This window comes from Xyrauchen texanus, chromosome 9 (genome assembly GCF_025860055.1).
Source record: "Xyrauchen texanus isolate HMW12.3.18 chromosome 9, RBS_HiC_50CHRs, whole genome shotgun sequence".
Taxonomy (NCBI): domain Eukaryota; kingdom Metazoa; phylum Chordata; class Actinopteri; order Cypriniformes; family Catostomidae; genus Xyrauchen; species Xyrauchen texanus.
This window is the reverse complement of record NC_068284.1, coordinates 32817841-32831446: the sequence shown is the minus strand read 5'-3', so window position 1 is coordinate 32831446 and position 13606 is coordinate 32817841. Positions and strand designations below refer to the sequence as shown.

Genomic DNA, 13606 nt, shown 5'->3' with positions numbered 1-13606 from the left:
CCAAAAATGGGTCCCATTCACTTCCATTGTAAGTGCTTTACTGTAACCTCGATTTTTGCTTCTTTTTTAGAAAAGGAGGGATAAATTGAGGTAATTTTTTGTGGTAATCATTATTATGCCACAAATGCTGCCGACTTAGCTTAACTTGTATTTAACCAGGAATTTGTATTTAATTACAACCTATGTAGTTATACAATGCTGACAAATACTGATGGGAGTCAAAGAGCTGGCCAGCTGTTATCACAAACAGAGTCTTATCTTACCTTAAGTGCCAGTGCTGATGCTTGTCCTGTCTCACCACACAGAAGGATAACCTGCACCTGGGAGAAAGAGAAAATGTATAACTGAAGGAGCCATACATACAAATGCATGAACATTCCCAGCATGCATTCACCAATTTACATGTGCACATAAAACACATCCCTGAAACAATCACATGGTTAAACAACCAAAAATAGTAGCCTTTCTACTATTCATTTTGATCATAAGGGGATTTCTCACAGTGTGGCCCTTAACTTCTAGTTTCCACCTTAGGGATAGATGCTGTTTTAACTTGAGCCAAGATAAAACAATTTTTTTTCTGACTTTGGTTGTCAGCAGTGAAGTTGTACAAATGTGAAACAATTAATATATTTAATCTTCTTTCTGACTTCAGGGAACGCTGGGATTTAACGCACTATTCTGAAGGGATGTAAATTAGGTGCATGCTTTCTATAACACATTTCTGCATATATGCATATGGATTTTAATTGCATTAAAAGAGAAGGCCAAAGATTGCACAGGTTTCCTAAAGACACATACCTGAATGGATTTATTTATTTTTCCCACAAAAATGTACAGTACTAAATGAACGTATGCAATAAAATAAATAAATAAAAAAATGTAAAAAATATATATAATCAAGTAATAAAAATGTTGGTGTATTTTCCAAAGCAAAATAACTGAGACCTTTTGGGAAGAGCAAGTAAGCACACTTTGCAAATGTAAATCATTTCCCAGAGAGAGAAAAAAAATGCAGGAGGCTGGCCAAACAATAGAGCTGTGCAGGCACAAAAAAGATGATCCACCAAATGAATACATAAATAAAAAAGAGCACAGTTCGGAACAAATATGCTCAATTCAATCTACAGTACACCAAACAATCTCTTTGTACCTATGTATGGGCTCACCGTCCATCACTACTCACATCCTGTGAAGTGCTACAATTTATCAGCGTGGCCAGTTCGCTTGCTGTTATTTTTCCATTGCCTTGCTCCAAATAAGTCCTAAAAAAATCATGAAGGGCCATTATGAAACTTTTGCTTCTGCATTTTGCCACACACACTTTTCCTTCAATGTTACAGGAGTACTGGAGCATTTTGAACAGGATAACCACTGAAAAATAGCTTCTGATTTGTCTTTATGATTCATGGGCCTCTATGTATGATATATGTGGGGGGGTAACAGCTACAAGAGGGAGTAGGCAGGGTGTGTAGGGTCCAGAAAGATTCTACATGCACATTTCCTCACTCTGGAGGCATATAGGTCTTGGAGGGTGGGTAGGGGGGCACCAAGAATCATCTCAGCAGTCCTGACTATCCATTGTAGTTTCCTTCAACCACCAAATCAGATAGCTATATATGTACATAGGACAGACTGTGTACCATATGATGATTGTAGTGGCGTTGTTCTACCTGCTATCCACTTTGTTAGCATTGTTAAAAATAAATGTGACTTTGTACAACCTTCAAATTTCATTCCTTCAAATGCGATGGGAATTTACTCAGAATTGTTGTCCGGTGTTGGAACACAAGGATAATTGCATCTCAGAACATACATGGAACTGCAATTTTTCACCTATCGTTTCCTGTCTCTCTCTCCACTTAACTTTACTATTAATATACTGTATATATATATAGTATATGCATACATACCTATAGTTGAGTGTACAAGTTTGCATAGACCTTCTGTCGAGTAAGTTTACACACCCCTTTCAGAATATATACAAGATCACATTTTATTTTATTTTCTTTAGTACTGCTCTTCAGAAGCTACAGAACAGATATTTACATATAGCCCACAACACAAAATAATAATGACACAAAATGTCACATTTCCATGGTTTTTAATATTGTGAGTTGCCTTCTGGAGCATTAATGAATGTTTGCACCTTTTGTATTAGCTCTATATGAGTCTCTCAATTGTCCTATGTGTTAAAAGCTTGATATCAATCATATAGCCACTGTTGGGAAGAACTCAAATGTGCAAAAGAGGCTGGGAAACCAAGAACGTGCAGTGCCTGGAGGATTATTTTTTACAAATTTGTTAAGAACAGTGTGCAGTTTTTACTCATGCACAACTATCACAAAAGGTACAAACCATCACTGATCATCGAGGAAGCAACACACCAAATTAAGAACTTATGAACTGGATCATTTGTATAAATTCAGTTAATATTTGTGTTGTGGAATATATGAAAATATCTGTTATGTCAATTAGTTTCATCAGGGCAAAAAACTAAAACAAAATGCATTTTTTTTAAGCCATCTTATTTTTGTTTGTTTGTTTTGTTTTTAAATGATAAACATTTATCATATTCTGCAAGGGGTATGCAAACTTATGCACTCAACTAAATGTACCCTGACATTTATTTTATAGTTCAAAAACTGGATGTCAAATATGATAGCGGTCCAGTACCTTACATCCAGTCCCTGCACTGGAACTCTGAGAAACATCACATAGAGGGATAACCATGGACTCCCTATATCACCAGTTCTCTCTGAATCACTGCCGACTCGCTGTAATTTGTTATCTTTTCGAGATCCCATTTATGATGTGTTGATGCAGCAGATAGATTCCCATACCGTAACCATTTATCACCTGTCACTGGAAACCGCTTTCACACTTTTTTTCTATTATAGAAAAAAAAACCAGCTCCTGATAAATGTTCTATTAGAAGCCAAAAAACATGATCTCAAAAAAAAAACATATGAAATACAAACCATATAGGAATACAAACAAAAAACCATTTGGGTCTTTGGCCTTCTCAATTTTTTTAAAGGTTTCTCTTTATTGCAAAACTACCATTTAGGGATCAAATATGAAAACATTTTAGTATGCTGTATCTGCTGTTTGCAAAATAATGTTTGTGTTGGTCTGAAAGGAGCTAGTCATGCACAATAAACAACACCGTGCTTAACATAGGCCTATAACAAACATTTGCTTATATTGTGTAAACTCTAACACTCTGCTCATAATGGGCATGACAGATGATGGGATGCGCTGCAACTGCTTGAGGCTGCCTACACTGGAAGCGTCAAAGTGAACATTCTAAATGATGTGCTATCAGCTTTTTGTTGTTGTTGCTAAAACTGCATATATGGATATGCATATATGTGTATCTACATAAATAAAAGATGATTTAAATTGATAGATTTATATTTTGCCCCAGCAGAAGATTTATCAATATTGCATCCTCCACAAATACCATATTAGTTTTCACATTGAATGCTCAAATAGCATTTTCATAGGTGAAAAAATAATTTGCATTTGAATAGTGTTGTTCAGTTAAATCAGATTAAGATTAATTGCTTGTCTTGGAATTAAAGTGGAAATGCAGTTTTTGCTCAGTGAGTCAACAGAGCGGGTGAAGTCTCAGTGCCCCAGTGCTCATTGATTTATGAATCCTTTTGCATTTAAATGTTAACTGCTATGAATCATATTGGGAAGAGACAGCCCTGTGTAGTACAGTTGTGCCATGGTTCCATCATCCCCATTTATTTGTAAATTACATGTCATTTAATTGCAGCCTTACCCTTTAAACATATTTGGACAGAAAATGTACTTTGATTGGTTGGTATGTCCAATAATTAGAAATGATTAATGGAGGTGTCCTCTGTGCCATCATATTGATAATTAAATAATAAAGAAGTCATAATAATGAAATTACCAGAGCAGTAAATTCAACAGGTCAAAAAACGTCTTTTGCTGCATTCGGGTATTTGATTAATCTATCGCCACGCCCTAGCCATTTGTCCAGCTTTTCTCTCTGCAGCATGGCCACACCTCACAGCTTTGATATAAAACCTGTCATATCTTAATTAATATCATCTTAATTTTTTGTGGCTTAATTTTTTTTGTAGACTCTGGCCTACTCAGAATTAAAGTTACTGTAGTTTTTATTGTTCTAAAAAATAAATAATTTCCATTGAACATAGATTGGATCTGTTGAACACATGGCAGGCCAACATTTTAAAGAGCCACAACAAAAGATAAATAAAAGATAAAAAAATATTGAAAAATAGCTATACTATAAAACTATAAATATCAACACATGACTATTCATGCGATAAAATATTATTCAGCACTTCTTATTTTTGTTGTTCAAAACAAAATAATTCACATTTTACATGACTGCACTGTATATAATAGAACATCACAAATTAATATTATGCATATATTGGGCATTGTCAACCACATCATCAAACTAAAAAGTTACCAAAGGAACAAAACACCCTTTTAAGTTTTATTGTGGTATAATGGATAATACCATACACACACCGCTAGAGGGTGCGGCTTGCTTACACAGTGCTGACTGACTCGCTGAATGCAATCTATTTTTAAACTTTCAAGAGTTAGGAATAGAGCAAGAGCATACTGTAATTTCAAACTCATCTGTTATGCAGCCTTAATGGATATCATTACAATGTCACATTTTGCAGGTGTCAAAGTGTTTTGGATGGTTTGACCTCATCATGTATAGATAGATAACTGCCGCTTTTACAACTATTACATCTGTAACTATGGTTTTTCCTCATTAATGTGAGAACAAGAATGATTAAAAATAAAATATGAATTGTTCTTAGGAGTGCCAACCCTTCTACATTCTTTAAATATGGTATCATTATTTCTGGTTTGTACATTTTAATTCACAGTGTTTTCGCAGTGTGATGACAATTAATCATAAATAAACCACTGGTTTTTCATATCAGTGTTTTCATAATTAAAACTGATTTCGGATGGTTTAAATTTGGTTGGTAATTGGCTGAAAAATATTGACGGCCGATACATCTGGGCATCCCTAATTTTAACGCTTGTGTTACAGGCCCATCTACATGCATATTCCAATACGATTAGCTTCCTCTCTAGCTCACCTGATAGAGTGTTGGACTTTGGAATTGAAAGACAGAGCCTCCAGCCAAGGACACTCAATACAAAAGTGAAAATAAAGAGAAAGTACCACAGAAGTAACACAAAATGATGTGGTCATTTTGGTTTTCAAAATGTTTACATTATCATGTAAATTTCATGGGATCAGGCAGCAAAAATAACAACAACAAAAACAAAGAACAAACACAAAATCCCACTTACATGTCTTTGTATTTTAAGGAAGTCAAACACTCCGTTTACACCTGGTATTAAGATTCATGCGATCCGATCATAAGTGGTAATCACATTTGAGGTGTAAAACCACCCTGAATCCATTTGGGACTGCAACGAAGTACCACCCCTTACCTGTCAATCAACTGCTGCGCTAAAAAAAAAGAGTTTATACTTATTTTCTTTTAAAGAAAGTAACTGGAAAATTAGAAAAAGTGAATACATATAACATAATTTCACAGACCTTCTTCAGTGTGTCTGATATCAGTATGCAGTAGCAAAGATGTGAAACACTCACATCTGAAGCCCAGCAATACCGGTACTGCACTAAAATAATGAAATGTTGCATTAGTGCTTAGATTAAATTTAATCAGCATTTTCATGCTTTCTTTGACTTTAACTTGTAACACAATGACAGAGTGACTGATGTACACTGATGAGCCAAAATATTACGACCACTCTTATAATCTCGATAATCTCTTAACAAGGCTACATATCAAGGTCTGGGTAGATTAGATAGTAAGCGAACAATCAATTCTCATTGTCAGTGTGTTGAATGCAGGAGAAATGGGTAGGAGTAAAGACCTGTGTCAAGATGACTGGTCAGAGCATCTCTGAAACGGCAAGGCTTGTGGGGTGCTCCCAGTCAGCAGTGGTGAGTACCTACTGACAGTGGTCTTAGGAGGGAAAACCACAGGGTGTTGGGCGCCCAAGGCTCATCGATGCATGAGGGAAACAAAGTCTATCCCATCTGGTCCGAACCGATAGAACTGTGTACTGTGGCACAAGTCACAGAACATTTGAATTATGTTAAGTGAGGAATGTGTCACTCGTAGGTACAGACCAGTCAGAGTTCCCACAATGACCCCGTTCACCGTCAAAAATGGCTACAATGGGCACGCGAGAGTTGGAACTGGACCTTGGAGCAATGGAAGAAGGTCACCTGGTCCTATGAGTTCTGTATTCTTTTACATCACGTGGACGCATGTGTAAATGTTCGCCATTTATCTGGTAAAGTAATTGCACCAGAATGCACTGTGGGAAGATGACAAGCTACTGGAGAGAGTTTGATGATCTAGGCAATTTTCTGCTGGGAAACCCTGGGCCCGGCCATTCATGTGGACGTCAATTTGACACGTGCCACCTACCTAAACATTGTTGCTGACCACGTACACCCTTCTATGGCAATAGTATTCCCAGATGGAAGTGGCCACTTTTAGAAGGATAATGCACCCTGCCACATTGCACACATTGTTCAGGAATCGTTTGAGAAATATGAAGAAGAGTTAAAATCCATGGTGGCTCCACCTCGCAACTTACAGGACTTGAAGTATCTGCTGCTAATGTCTTAGTGCCAGATACCACAGGACACCTTAAGGGGTCTTGTAGAGTCCATGCCTCAGTGGGTCAGTGCAGAGATGCATTTACAGTAAACAACCAGGTGTAAACAGCCAAGTGTCTTGCCAGACCACATGTGATTAGATCACCCGGGATGCATCTTAATACCAGGTGTAAATGGGGTCAACATTTATTAGTCATGTCTAAATATGCACATACTGGACACACATACACAATAAAATGTTGCTTGCTTAGCCTAGAAAACCAGAAAAGTTTGAAAAGAGCTTTCATCCCAAGAAGCTTGATTACTCTTTTTTTTTTTTCCCCCTATTGCTAATGCATCAGGACATTTTCTGATTGCTTTTATCGTCACAGGTTTTCTGAATTGTGAGGCTCAGTTGCAAAAGTGCTTTTCACCAGGAAAAGTGTCAGCCTTCACCTGGTAAAGCCCAGACATAAAAGAACGTCAAAATTATTTTTAAACTAAAAACCAGCAGAGTAGAAAGTAAAAAGTTATGACCTGCTCTTCACATTCTGACAATAGCATACTATTCTGTGTAGCACACAGAAATGGAATAAGCCTCATGTGCACACTGCCCTTTTCTGTACATCCAGAAAAGCATGCTTCCAACAAAAAAATAAAGTAGCCTGGCAGTTTAAAAATAATGTGCAGTGGGCTTGCAGTATCTTATCAAAAGTGCTTTAATGCCTTTATGCCTCAAGGCTAAACCAACTTTGGCTATATTGTCTGAGGAGGTCAGAAACCCTCTCCCTCATGCATCACAGAATCTGGCAGAAAACCAAAAGTGTGTTATTACCTTTCAAAACTCTGAAGTTATAAAATCTGATATTCATTTGTTTATGCTAATGAGAATAATTAATTGGGATTTTAAAGGTGAAGTAGGTCTTTTGCAATTTTGGCACTGATATCAACAAATAGAATTGACAACACACTCTCATGAAGTGTCACTGGGGTGACATTTTGCATGCACCACCAAAACATTGCCCTTAGTCTGTGTTACCCAAGGCTAAATGAATTTAAAATTCTGTCATCGTTTACTCATTGCTTTATATATATATTTTTTTAATTTAATTTTGTTTGCTGTGGGATAAAAAAGGGAGTTTTCAGAATTTCTAAATTACCATAAAAAATTATCATAAATGTAATCCTATTTTTATGAGCTGTATTCCCGATTGGCTGATTTGCATTCAAACCTTCAGTTTCACTCTATACTTCACACAGAGCTAGCGTGTGACTTTGGAGGACTTTGAATGCAGCGAGAGTAGCTTAGAATACTTTTATAGTACATTTTTGTCATTTTTTGGAATACATTATTGTATTTGTATCTGCTTAGTACATATTTTATATTGTTGAGAATTAGTTAGGGCTAGATGCAGGTGTAGAATTAGGTGCTCAAAAATATCTACATAATAGAGTAATGTAACTAAACTTATTTTTTTTACTAAATTTTGTTTTATATTGTTTACTAGTGGTTAGGTTTAGGGGCGGGGTTGTGTTAGGGGATCTAAAATATCAATATGATAATATAATGAAACTATACTAATAAACAATACATTTACTGTATAAATTGCAGTTAAACCCTTAAGCTTGGATTAATTTGGTGGTCCCACCGAAAAAAAAAAATCTAGATATTAATAGCTTTAGCCTTGGCCAACACAAAATAGGTATTGTTTTAAATCATAGAAGCTGTACTATTATGCATATAGGCATTATGACCAAAACTGAACAAGTGCTTTGAAATTTGCAGACAAATCAAAAGTGTTCCATTTTGATAATATATTAATAATTTTGCACAGCATATATTATTGTAATCGGTAAAAACATCAAACTGATCAAATAACTATGTGCCAGATGTCATTGGAAAGTATATAGATATCCATCTAGTGCATGTTAATATATAAATACAATTAAAATAGCACAGATGGGTGCTAAAACATGTCCTGGATGTGTTTATACTCAAAACAGCAAGACGCAGAATGGTGGTTTCTTTTCAGATTTTTTATTTTTACCACATGCTTTGTTTTTTTCATAAACTACAACATATAGAGACTGTATCACCTAGATATCATATAAAGAATGTGTCTGTTCTTTGAACTACCAAACACAAACCCTAAAAAAATAATTTATAACCAAGGCTCTTTTCAACATGACCTGCTAAAGAGAGACTGACTCTATCCCTCCAGGGAAGGTTCTGCTCTTCTCTCTAGTAATTTGGCTCATAACCTTAATAGTGACAGTATTTGACTAACTAGGGACCAGGTCAGGAAGCAGACAAATCAGAACGTCTGCTAGCAGCCTTGAGACATCACAAAGGTCACATAATCTACAACATATAGAGACTGTATCACCTAGATATCATATAGAGAATATGTCTGTTCTTTGAACTACCAAACACACCCCTAAAAAAATAATTTAGAAAAAAAATGATTAAGGTCAAAGTTAAAAAAAAAAAAAAACATTTTGAAGATAAACATCATATAAAGGTAGGCCTACTACATTTTTTTCCACCACTGGAGAACACATTCCAAGAGAGAGATAAAGAACTGTCACCCTGGAGACACATGAAAAGCTAAGATACCCTTTATTCTGTTAAATAACCAATTTTCTAGGCTCATGAAACATCCTCTCTGATCAGTATTCTGCAAACAGCAGCTAAAAAAAGAAGTCCCTTTGTTTCATTAATTAACACATGAACACTTAAAATTTAGACATTTGATGTGTCACATGACTATCGTCATCAGTTCAAAACACAGATATTGAACAGATGGGGAACTGTTGATCTCCTCTTTAGCAGGACAAACTAATGCTCATAATTTGAAATGTGCAAATTAAAAGTGTATACAAGTCTATCTCAGGACATCTCATCTTAATCTAGAACTTTGACCCACAAAACACAAACACAAAACTAACTGTGATGTAATTGTATCCTACACCTAATCAGCCAAAGTGCCTAGAACTCACATTCAAGGTTTAACCTGATCTTAATCCTGAAAATTATATTTGTCATAATGTGTAATGTATCATTCGTGTTTAAAACTAACAAACTAATTAGTAGGAATTATTATCATGCATTATAACTGTAAGTTAATAATAATGTACAAGTGTTTGGTATGTAATTTGTTGTCTCTTAAATTCAAGAATGATGGTGTGAAGTTATTTCAGTTTTCTTATGAAAGTCATAATTCAAATGTTCAGCATTTGAGCTTGAATTTTAAGAATCTGTTACACAAAGGATAGCAAATCAAGTGTGAAAAGGACAGACAAGTTGACTATGTGTCTCTGAAAAGCCGCCTCTGATTGGCTTAGAGCCTCTTTGGGGTGCAGCCAGTCTATACTCAAGACTGGTACCAAGGAGGAATGTTCTCTTCAGTCTTCTTCTCTCTTCTTTGGCTCTCTTTTCCGGTCTTCACTTCCTCTGCAGCTCTGCATCCTCCGCGTTCTTGCCCTCGTGGCTTGCAATCTCTGTGCCATGGAGAGTCCAAGAAAGCTCGGGGCATGAAGTCCCAAGGAAGCCTCTCACTCTCTGCTCCACGTTTCACACACATGACAGGAGTCGCGTGTCTTCCTTGCGGAAGGTCTCGCTTTTAAGCCTCGCCTCATCATCCATCGACGCAACAGACAAAGAACAATCTATGATCATTAACTGAGGTCCAAGACATCGACAGAGCAAACTTTCTACAAAGAGCCAAAGAACAAAGCAATGCAAGATAATGCAACGACACAAGAATATATATCTCCAGACTTTTGCTAAAAGTGCTGATGTATTATTTAAATACTTTAGGTAATCCAACTGCAATTTGATTTAGACTCAAAGAAGGAAAATGATTCTTAAGGCATTGTCTACAGACTGCATAAAGTTAATTATCTCTGTATTTATCATTTCTTTCACATTCTGTCACTTTACTCACAAACCTGTTTCATGTTTGTATGTGTTAGATTAGTTTTTAGGTTTAGAATAGCAATAAAGTCTTGGTTATATTCAAGGATAATTTGAATGTGGTATATTTTGATAAATAATCACGTCAAGTGATTACAAAGTTCTTACTTCAGAGCTCATATTAAAAATATGTGTGTGATATTATTTTCAATAAACAATTTGAATAATATTAGTCCAATAAGTGAATTTATCATAATTTCCTTATTAACGCTAATTCCTTACAATAGAAATTGTGAGCGAGACATTTTATTACAATTTTAATGGTTGAGAATGTTTTTCAGACAAATAATCTAATAATTTGTCATCTATCTTTCTTAAAATGGCTGTTGAACGCAACTAATACAATTCAGTGGCGGCTGCTGGTCTTTCAAAGAGGGGAAGCTCATTTTCGGCCTACATTATAAACTTATTTACCCTATTTTTTGCACTAAATCAATCTTAGGTGTTGATCTGCCCTGCTGTTTAATTCTAATTTTTTTCCTCGTAAGGAAGACTTTCAAATGGCTTTGCCAAAATCAGGTCGACAATATTAGCACCGTCTGCCATCGTGCGCAGTTTCACCCGTACGACGCTAGCCTAGCCTACTGTATGAATGAATGAATGAACGAACGAACGAACGAACGAACGCTCTAAAACAAAATATATTAAACTTGGTAAAACTGAAACAAGGAATGTGGTGTATAATTGTGTGAAATGTATTATGCAAATTGACAAGCAATTTCAGCCAAACAAATATAAAGAAATAGGTTGCAGCAGTTTGTCTTTCGACTACACTTGAGAAATCCGCGATGGGACTGAGCGCGAAATAGCTTCAGTGACTTCTTATAGTACAGATTCGCTGTCAATCAAAAGGAGATGCAGTCTTTCGACAGATCCTCCAATCATCACGCGGAAGCCCGGAGTCCGGGCCAGCCCACTCCTCATTCACCCCCAGAGATGCTGAGCATCCGTGGGCGGGACATAATCGCAGCATTTATCCAATGACCGTCTATTTTCGGAGCAAAAAACTGTTCAGAGCAGCCCCATTGAAGTCAATGGACGCTCGGCTTCAACAGGGAAATGCACTGACGCTACGGGAATGTATGAGAAGTAAATCGAGTCAGACGACCTGCTATATGTAATGTAGCTGATTCTGAACGAACTCGTCTTCGAGATGAACGTGTTCTAACGCATTTTTAGTCAATAAATTGTTTACACAATAGTACATATTTGACCATTATTTTTTTGACATTATAGGGGAAGCTGAGCTTCCCTTGCAGTCTTAAAGAAATCCCCACTGATACAATTATACATTTCCCTTCATAATAATTACGTAGAATACGGACAGTTTAAATTTAATTCCTAACACACATACTGTTCCTACATGTGAGCATGCATGGCATCGCTATGTTTGGCGTTGCTATGCATTCTCTTGTCTTGTCTGTCGGATTGGCATGAGCGTATATTGCTTTATTGTCTTGTTGATGTGCGCTCATGCCAATCAGTTTTAGTGTCTTGTGAGAGCATGTGGCTTAGTTTTTGTTTTTGTTTCAGTGCTGTCGCGTGTCACTCAGTCTTGCATCATACCATGCCTTCTTGTTTGCATAATATATGTTCATTAGTCACACCTGCCCTTTCTGTTAACCTGTTTGATTTTTCTCCTTATTTTAGTGTCCTCATGTGTGCTGTCCAGTGCAAGTTCGTCTTGTTTTGTATCTCATGTTGGTCCTGTTCCCTATTTGTGATCCCATCCCTACTCGGTCCAGTCAGTCCTGTATCCAATTACATCTGCCTCAGCCTGGATTATACTTTTACCCTACAGGGTAGTTTATGTCTGGTTTTTGCCTTTTTGTATTAATAACCCCCCTTTATTTTTATTCTGCATTTGGGTCTTGAGCCGTCTCGGCAATCTCTGACTGAATATACACGAGCCTTGTCTAAAGGGTCGAGTTTTTGGTGTTACTCAGGACAGGATATAATTTAAGTCTTTTGAACTAATAATGCTTAATGTGACACCATCAGATATAAATAAAAATCTTTGTCATCTTTTGCCCTTGCTATAGTATGTAGATCACCCTTGCTGTACTCAGATTTCGTAGGTGAATTTGCAAATTTTCTATCAGATCTTGTAGTTACTATAGATAGAGCATTAATTGTTGGTGATTTCAACATTCACTTAGATAATGAAAATGACACATTGGGATTAGCATTTATTTATATTCTAAACTCTCTTAGATGGAGTAGATGTCAAAGACATCTTGTGAATCGGTGTCCACATTACTGAGGAACTCACATGGTCCGACCACACTGAGGCCGTTGTGAAGAAGGCTCACCAGCGCCTCTTCTTCCTGAGACGGCTGAGGAAGTTTGGAATGAACCACCTCATCCTCACACGGTTCTACACTAGTACTGTAGAGAGCATCCTGACTGGCTGCATCACTGCCTGGTACGGCAATAGCACCGCCCACAACTGCAAAGCCCTGCAAAGGGTGTTGCGAACTGCCAGGAACATCATCGGAGGTGAGCTTCCCTCCCTCCAGGACATATATACCAGGCGGTGTGTGAAAAAAGCTCGGAGGATCATCAGAGACTCCAGCCACCCGAGTCATGGTCTGTTCTCACTGCTACCATCAGGCAGGCGGTATCGCAGCATCAGGACCTGCACCAGCCGACTACATGATAGCTTTTTCCCCCAAGCAATCAGACTGTTGAACACTTGATCTATCATGATCAATAATTAGCACTGCACTTTATTCAGCTATAATCTCACACTGGACTGTCAACATATTCTCCTCAATATACTACTTCATATATATATATATTTCATATACTCCTTACTTATTGTATTGTATATTGTGTATTGTATATTGTGTGTATTGTTTACTGTACATTGTATATAATTATTGTGTTGTGTAAGTATGTGTACATTTGATTTGTAAATTGTTTTGTGTAAGTATGTTGTTTATTGTAAT

General features: G+C 36.7%; 2 protein-coding genes across 2 annotated transcripts in view; both read right to left on the bottom strand.

Annotated features, from left to right (window-relative positions):
• Window positions 1–13606, bottom strand: part of LOC127648831 (tenascin-R-like) — a 206342-nt gene that overhangs the window by 80857 nt on the left and 111879 nt on the right. The window contains exon 3 of the mRNA XM_052133605.1: window positions 264–320. The gene's annotated coding sequence lies outside the window, so the exon portion shown is untranslated. The remainder of the gene's footprint in view (window positions 1–263; window positions 321–13606) is intronic.
• The window catches only part of si:ch211-14a17.10 (nuclear factor 7, ovary), a 278448-nt gene that overhangs the window by 215620 nt on the left and 49222 nt on the right, over window positions 1–13606 (bottom strand). The window lies entirely within an intron of this gene.